At 42.4% G+C, this 7,079-nt stretch overlaps 1 long non-coding RNA gene across 1 annotated transcript; it reads right to left on the minus strand.

Annotated features, from left to right (window-relative positions):
* Positions 1-1,394: 1,394 nt before the first annotated feature.
* On the minus strand, positions 1,395-4,125 carry LOC145538981 (uncharacterized). The gene is made up of 2 exons (XR_014077433.1): positions 3,939-4,125; positions 1,395-3,550 (listed from the first exon to the last, which is right to left on the minus strand). It is a non-coding gene; the product is annotated as an uncharacterized LOC145538981 (long non-coding RNA).
* Positions 4,126-7,079: the final 2,954 nt, after the last annotated feature.

Here is a 7,079-nt window from a genome sequence, read left to right on the forward strand (position 1 = left end):
CAATCGATGGCAATGAAAATGATCAAGCTTTGTTCCAAGTTACATTGAGGTTGTGGACTTCAAACTTGATAATGGTGCTGCACTGAACAGCTTCATGGGGAGAGACTGATTGCATTTTGTACTTGAGAGCCAGAGAATAGAATGTGGTAGATTGAAAAAATGGAGCGACAATATTTTACAGCTCTTCCTATCAAGAAACAGAATCTATGTTTCCACTCTTTGGATCTGAGTACTCTTATGATTTGCTTTGACCAATAGAATGCAACCAAGTCTGGTGACTGTCCCATAGCTTCCATATTTGCCTCTTGGAATACTCTACTTCCACATAGGGAAATAGGCTAAATTACTGAGTGAGAGATCACATGGAGAGAGACTCAGCCAACACCAACGCCCAAGACATGTGAGTAAGATCCCATTATATCCTCATCCATGACAGAGAGGGAAAATGACTGGAGGTGCACGAGTCACTTCACCCAAGACTGCAGAAGAACTATACAGTTGGTCCCAGAAACACAAAGAATTTTGAGAAATACTAAGTCATTGTTACTTTTAGTCACTAAATATTGGAGTGTTTTACTACATATCAATAATGCAAGTTGCAATATTATTTGTTATTTCATTAAAGAAGTAGGAATAAAGACAGAGATTTTTACTAAAGAAGCAGTAATAAAGACATACAAAGCACTAGAACATATTTTGAAGATAATGTCTTATTGTGACAGGCAAGACCACATATGATGCCCAAACCCTCCTTCAGGGAAGAACTTGCTACCCAGATGTGAGAATGCAGTTAGCATACAGCATCTAACTGTCAGTCTTTCAGGGTTTACCTCAGCTACTGAGAAATACCTCTCCTAAGGTCATGCCTTTACTAGGGAAGCCCACATTCGGTGACTTAGTAAGGTGGGACTACAAAGTCCCAGCAATTTCAGTCCAAAAGGTGAAATGCTTATGAACAGTTCTTGCCCAAGAACTTCCCACTGGGTTGTCCAAGGCTTTTAAATATTTTGTGAGAATGTTTGTAGTAGGGGCAGTTTCCAAGTGGTTGTAGAGAATAGTGGCAAGCATTAGCTCATACATGATCAGCTTCTAGGTTTACTCAGATAAAAATTCCCTCATTTTGTTCCCTCAAGACTGATACTACCAGGTGTAATGGAGAAGTGATGAACTATTTCTCTACTTATTGGTCAATGACTGCCATGTTCTTGCCAGTTAGGCAAAGGAGGAAGTTATCACCATTTACCTGACCCTACTGGAAGTTTTAACTTTGTTTTCCAAAGCACAGGGAAGATTTGATAACAAGTCAGACCCTGTCTTGAGACTTGTATTCATTTAATAAATTAAATAAGTTTTATCATAATAATATTGAACTATATATTTTTCAAACCATTTAATGTTTTTCAAATCATTTAATCTTCATAATGACTCACCAGGATATGCATATTTATTCTCAAATTAAAAAAAAAACAACGAAGCTTGAAAAAAACTCAATGTCATGAAAGTAGTAAATAATATGGGAAGGATTTGAACCTAGTTCTTTCTGACTCTTTAGTCCATGTTCTATCTGCAAGTTCACTGCCTCTTATAGAAATAAGCATTGACTTAAATAGAAGTGCAACATGATGGAAGAAAGAGCATGGCCCAAAGGCCTACAGTGAATAATTCCCCTTAGCATTCATTACTAAGAGAAAGAGAGAGGCAGAAACAGAAAGACAATGTGGCAGAAAGGCAAGGAGGAAAAAACAAAGAGAGAAAGAGAGAGGAAGAGAGGAAGGAAGGAGTTGGAAGGGGAGGGAAGTGACCACAATAGGAAAGACCTAATAGAAGCCTAATAGGAGCAGCAGCTGCGCGGCACTGGAATGAATTTGAGGAGATACCCCACGTACAAGGGCAAAAGATAAGCCCCAGCAAGACAGTAGGAGGGGCAAAATAGCGTTTAGAATCAATCCCATACCTGCCAGAGACACTCAGACGGCTCAAACAAATCTGGTGTGAACCTGGACCCAGAGACCCACAGAGACAGACAGAACTGTGTTTGAGTATCTCCTGTGAAGCTGATGATCCTCAGGATCAGAGAGAGAAATAAACTTCCCTAGATCACCCAGCTTCTGGATTCAGGGAGTTCCAAAGTCCCTCTCCTTCACCAGTGAATGAAGTGATGCACCACATACAAGCCCTTTCGATGGCATGCTTGGGAAACTTGAGAAAGACCGCATCTCCTCAGCAAGACAGTAGGCGCTGAAGCAGTGGCCGCACAGTGCTGGAGCGACTGTGAGGAGATATCCCACATCCAAGGGCAAAGGAGAAGCCCCAGAAAGACAGTTCAGTTCAGTTCAGTCACTCAGTGGTGTCTGACTCTTTGTGACTCCATGAATCGCAGCACACCAGGCCTCCCTGTCCAACACCAACTCCCAGAGTTTACCCAAACTCATGTCCATCAAGTTGGTGATGCCATCCAGCCATCTCATCCTCCATCGTCCCCTTCTCCTCCTGCCCCCAATCCTTCCCAGCATCAGGGTCTTTTCCAATGAGTCAACTCTTCGCATGAGGTGGTCAAAGTATTGGAGTTTCAGCTTCAACATCAGTCCTTCCAATGACCACCCAGGACTGATCTCCTTTAGGAGGGACTGGTTGGATCTCCTTGCAGTCCAAAAGACTCTCAAGAGTCTTCTCCAACACCACAGTTCAAAAGCATCAATTCTTCAGTGCTCAGCTTTGTTCACCGTCCAACTCTCACATCTGTACATGACTACTGGAAAAACCACAGCCTTGACTAGATGGACCTTTGTTGGCAAAGTAATGTCTCTGCTTTTTAATATGCTATCTAGGTTGGTCATAACTTTCCTTCCAAGGAGTAAGCGTCCTTTAATTTCATGGCTTCAATCATCACCTGCAGTGATTTTGGAGTACAAAAAAAACAAAGTCTGACACTGTTCCCACTGTTTCCCCATCTATTTTCCATGAAGTGATGGGATCGGATGCCATGATCTTAGTTTTCTGAATGTTGAGCTTTAAGCCAACTTTTTCACTCTCCTCTTTCACTTTCATCAAGAGGCTCTTTAGTTCCTCTTCACTTTCTGCCATAAGGGTGGTGTCACCTGCATATCTGAGGTTATTGATATTTCTCCCGGCAATCTTGATTCCAGCTTGTGTTTCTTCCAGCCCAGCGTTTCTCATGATGTACTCTGCATAGAAGTTAAATAAGCAGGGTGACAATATACAGCCTTGACGTACTCCTTTTCCTATTTGGAACCAGTCTGTTGGTCCATGTCCAGTTCTAACTGTTGCTTCCTGATCTGCATACAGGTTTCTCAAGAGGCAGGTCCGGTGGTCTGGTATTCCCATCTCTTTAAGAATTTTCCAGAGTTTCTTGTGATCCACACAGTCAAAGGCTTTGGCATAGTCAATAAAGCAGAAATAGATGTTTTTCCAGAACTCTCTTGCTTTTTCGATGATCCAGCGGATATTGGCAATTTGATCTCTGGTTCCTCTGCCTTTTCTAAAACCAGCTTGAACATCTGGAAATTCAGGGTTCACGTATTGCTGAAGCCTGGCTTGGAGAAAGACGGTAGGAGGGGCAAAATCACGTTTAGAATCAAACCCCATACCTACAAGAGATGCTCACAGGGCTCAAACAAGCCTTGCATGCACCAGGACCCAAAGACCCCACAGAGACTGAGACAGAACTGTGTTTGAGTGCCTCCTGTGGAGGTATGGGTCAGCAGTGGACTGCTGCAGGGGCAGGAGCTCAGGGTGCAGCAGACTTGGGTATGGCATAAGCCCTCTTGGAAGAAGTCGCCATTAACCCCACCATAAAGCTGTCAGAACTTACACAGGACTGGGGAAATGGACTCTTGGAGGGTACAAATAGAACATTGTGTGCACCAGGACCCAGGAGAAAGGAGCAGTGACCCCACAAGAGACTGACCCAGACTTGCCCATGAGTGTGCAGGAGTCTCCAGTGGAGGCGTGGGTCGGCAGTGGCCTGCTGCAGGGTTAGGGGCACTGAGTATCGCAGTGCTAGCATGGGACCTTTCAAAGAAGATTGCCGTTGTCTTCATTACCTCCACCATAACTTAAAGTGAAGTGAAACTCGCTCAGTCGTGTCCAACTCTTTGTGACCTCATGGAATATACAGTTCATGGAATTCTCCAGGCCTGAATACTGGACTGGGTAGCCTTTCCCTTCTCCAGGGGATCTTCCAAACCCAGTGACTGAACCCAGGTCTTCCACATTGCAGGCAGATTCTTTGCCAGCTGAGCCACCAGGGAAGCCCATATTTACCTGGGGTAACCATTGTTTGGCCCCAGGTAAATAACAGGGAGGGAACACAGCCCCACCCATCAACAGAAAATTGGATTAAAGACTTACTGAGCATGACTTTATTTTGGGGGGCTCCAAAATCACTGTAGATGATGACTGAAGCCATGAAATTAAAAGACGCTTACTCCTTGGAAGGAAAATTATGACCAACATAGACAGCATATTAAAAAGCAGAGACATTACTTTGTCAACAAAGGTCCGTCTAGTCAAGCCTATGGTTTTTCCAGTAGTCATGTATGGATGTGAGAGTTGGACTATAAAGAAAGCTGAGCACAGAAGAATTGATGCTTTTGAACTGTGGTGTTGGAGAAGACTCTGGAGAGTCCCTTGGACTGCAAGGAGATCCAACCAGTCCCTCCTAAAGGAGATCAGTCCTGGGTGGTCATTGGAAGGACTGATGTTGAAGCTGAAACTCCAATACTTTGGCCACCTGATGGGAAGAACTGACTCATTTGAAAAGACCCTGAACCTGGGAAAGCTTGAAGGTCGGAGGAGAAGGGGATGACAGAGGATGAGATGGTTGGATGGCATCACCAACTCAATGGACATGAGTCTGCATAAACTCCAGGAGTTGGTGATGGCCAGCGAGGGCTGGTATGCTCCAGTCCATGGGGTCGCAAACAGTCAGACACTACTGAGCGACTAAACTTAATTGAACTGAATAGAAGCCTATGAAGTCATGAAAAAGATGGAGAGAATGAATGTGAGAATCCTAACACTTTGCTATGTATGATTATAGATCCACCCACTAAATCTCAAAGTGTTTAACTTCAGGACAAATTAGAAGTACCACTTTACACAACAATGAGTGAATTTAAAGAACTTGTTATCTCTTTAAAATAGTAAAAATACAAGAGTTACAACACTTAAGTATATTTCATGAGCACTGGATCCTTAATGATTCAGTGGAGGAACTCAGAAGTTTTGGGGTTGGGGGTGCAAAAAGAAACCCATAATTCTCAGTTCCCACAGCCCTTCCCTGATCCTCTGCCAGAGGCAGAATTCTGGGTGGACTGACCTTCACCTTGCCCTAGTTTAGCATTTCTTATACTCACTTGCTTGCTTCTGGGAGAAGTAATATGCTGCTCTGGCAAAATTTGTCCTCATAAGGCTCTGGAGTCAATTTCCAAACACTGAAAATAATCTCCCTTTGTTTCTCCCTTAAAGACAGAATGGTGCGGTGCGGGGGTAGGAGTGGTCCAAGAGCAGCTGAGCCCCTCCGCAAACTCCCAGAGCAGCTTCCCTGAAGGTCTAAAGCCTCCTACTTGAGTTTAACTACTAGATTTCTTGAGTACAAACCTCTTCTCTGCCCCTACATTGTGCCTGTGGTGAAGGGGGTTAAATTGTTCCTTTTCACTCTGTAGTTCAATAAATTTTTTTGTTCTCTCTTCATTTCCTGCCCCTCCCCTCTAAGGCTAAGTCTCTCTTGAAGAAACGGCCATGCTTCATTTAATCCTGCTGCAGCCAGAATGCTGCAGATGTCATGCTTCTGATGAGACATTAAATCAAGGTAAACACTAATCCCCCAGGCTGAAGCATCTATGAAGAGAAGAAAAATGTGGCTTCACCTCACAGAAACACTGCAGTCAATTCAGCCCTCGACTTTGCTCCCAGACCCCACATCCACAGAGTTAACTATACAACATTCCCTCTGGAATATATTAGAAGTGATATTTAATTTGGTGGGAAAAATATTTTCACAAATCTTGCCTGAATACCCATGCTTTTGACAGTAGTAGACAAAAATTAATAAAATTATGCATCAAAAGAGAGTGCTTACACTTTCACCATAGAAGATCAATATAATCTAGATTCTTATGTAACCTGGGTATAATGAAATGAGATATAGATTTTTTAAAAAACCAAGATGTCAACTGTGAATTGCCATTTCAGAAGTTTTTCCTCTAGATGTTTTAATCTTTCTTATTTCATTCTAATGCACCTGGAATTTTGATGTTATTTAAGAATATAATTGATGCTTTTGAACTCCGGTGTTGGAGAAGACTCTTGAGAGTCCCTTGGACTGCAAGGAGATCCAACCAGTCCATCCTAAAGGAGAACAGTCCTGGGTGTTCATTGGTAGGACTGATGTTGAAGCTGAAACTCCCATATTTGGGCCACCTGATGCAAAGAGCTGACTCATTTGAAAAGACCCTGATGCTGAGAAAGATTGAGGGCAGGAGACCAAGGGGACGACAGAGGATGAGATGGTTGGATGGCATCACCGACTCAATGGACATGGGTTTGGGTAGACTCCGGGAGTTGGTGATGGACAGGGAGGCCTGGCATGCTGTGGTTCATGGAGTCGCAAAGAGTCAGACAGGACTGAGCGACTGAACTGAACTGCAGAATATAATTCATTTTTTTCTCTTTTTTATTTTTTGAATTATGAAAGTATGATAACATTTACCAGGAGACTTGGAAAATACAGAACAGAGTTACACATAATTCCATTATATATTACAGTTTTTTTAAGTAGATAAATTAAGATTTTTAGTTGGCATTTCAATATCAAATTTTCAAAATTTCAATATAATAAATATACAGAAAAGTAGAAGGATATAGTAGACCTGAAAAGCACCATAAACCAATTCAACATAATTAAGATTTATACAATTTTCACACTATGGTATGATACAAATTCAAGTTCCCATAGACCATAAACTAGGAGACACTGGAACATATTCAATGGCATAAAACAAGTGCAAAATTTTCATGGTCTAAAGGTATTGAAATTATACAGAGTCTGTTCTCTT

This window comes from Giraffa tippelskirchi, chromosome 2 (genome assembly GCF_054371585.1).
Source record: "Giraffa tippelskirchi isolate mGirTip1 chromosome 2, T2T-mGirTip1v1.2.pri, whole genome shotgun sequence".
Classification (NCBI taxonomy): domain Eukaryota; kingdom Metazoa; phylum Chordata; class Mammalia; order Artiodactyla; family Giraffidae; genus Giraffa; species Giraffa tippelskirchi.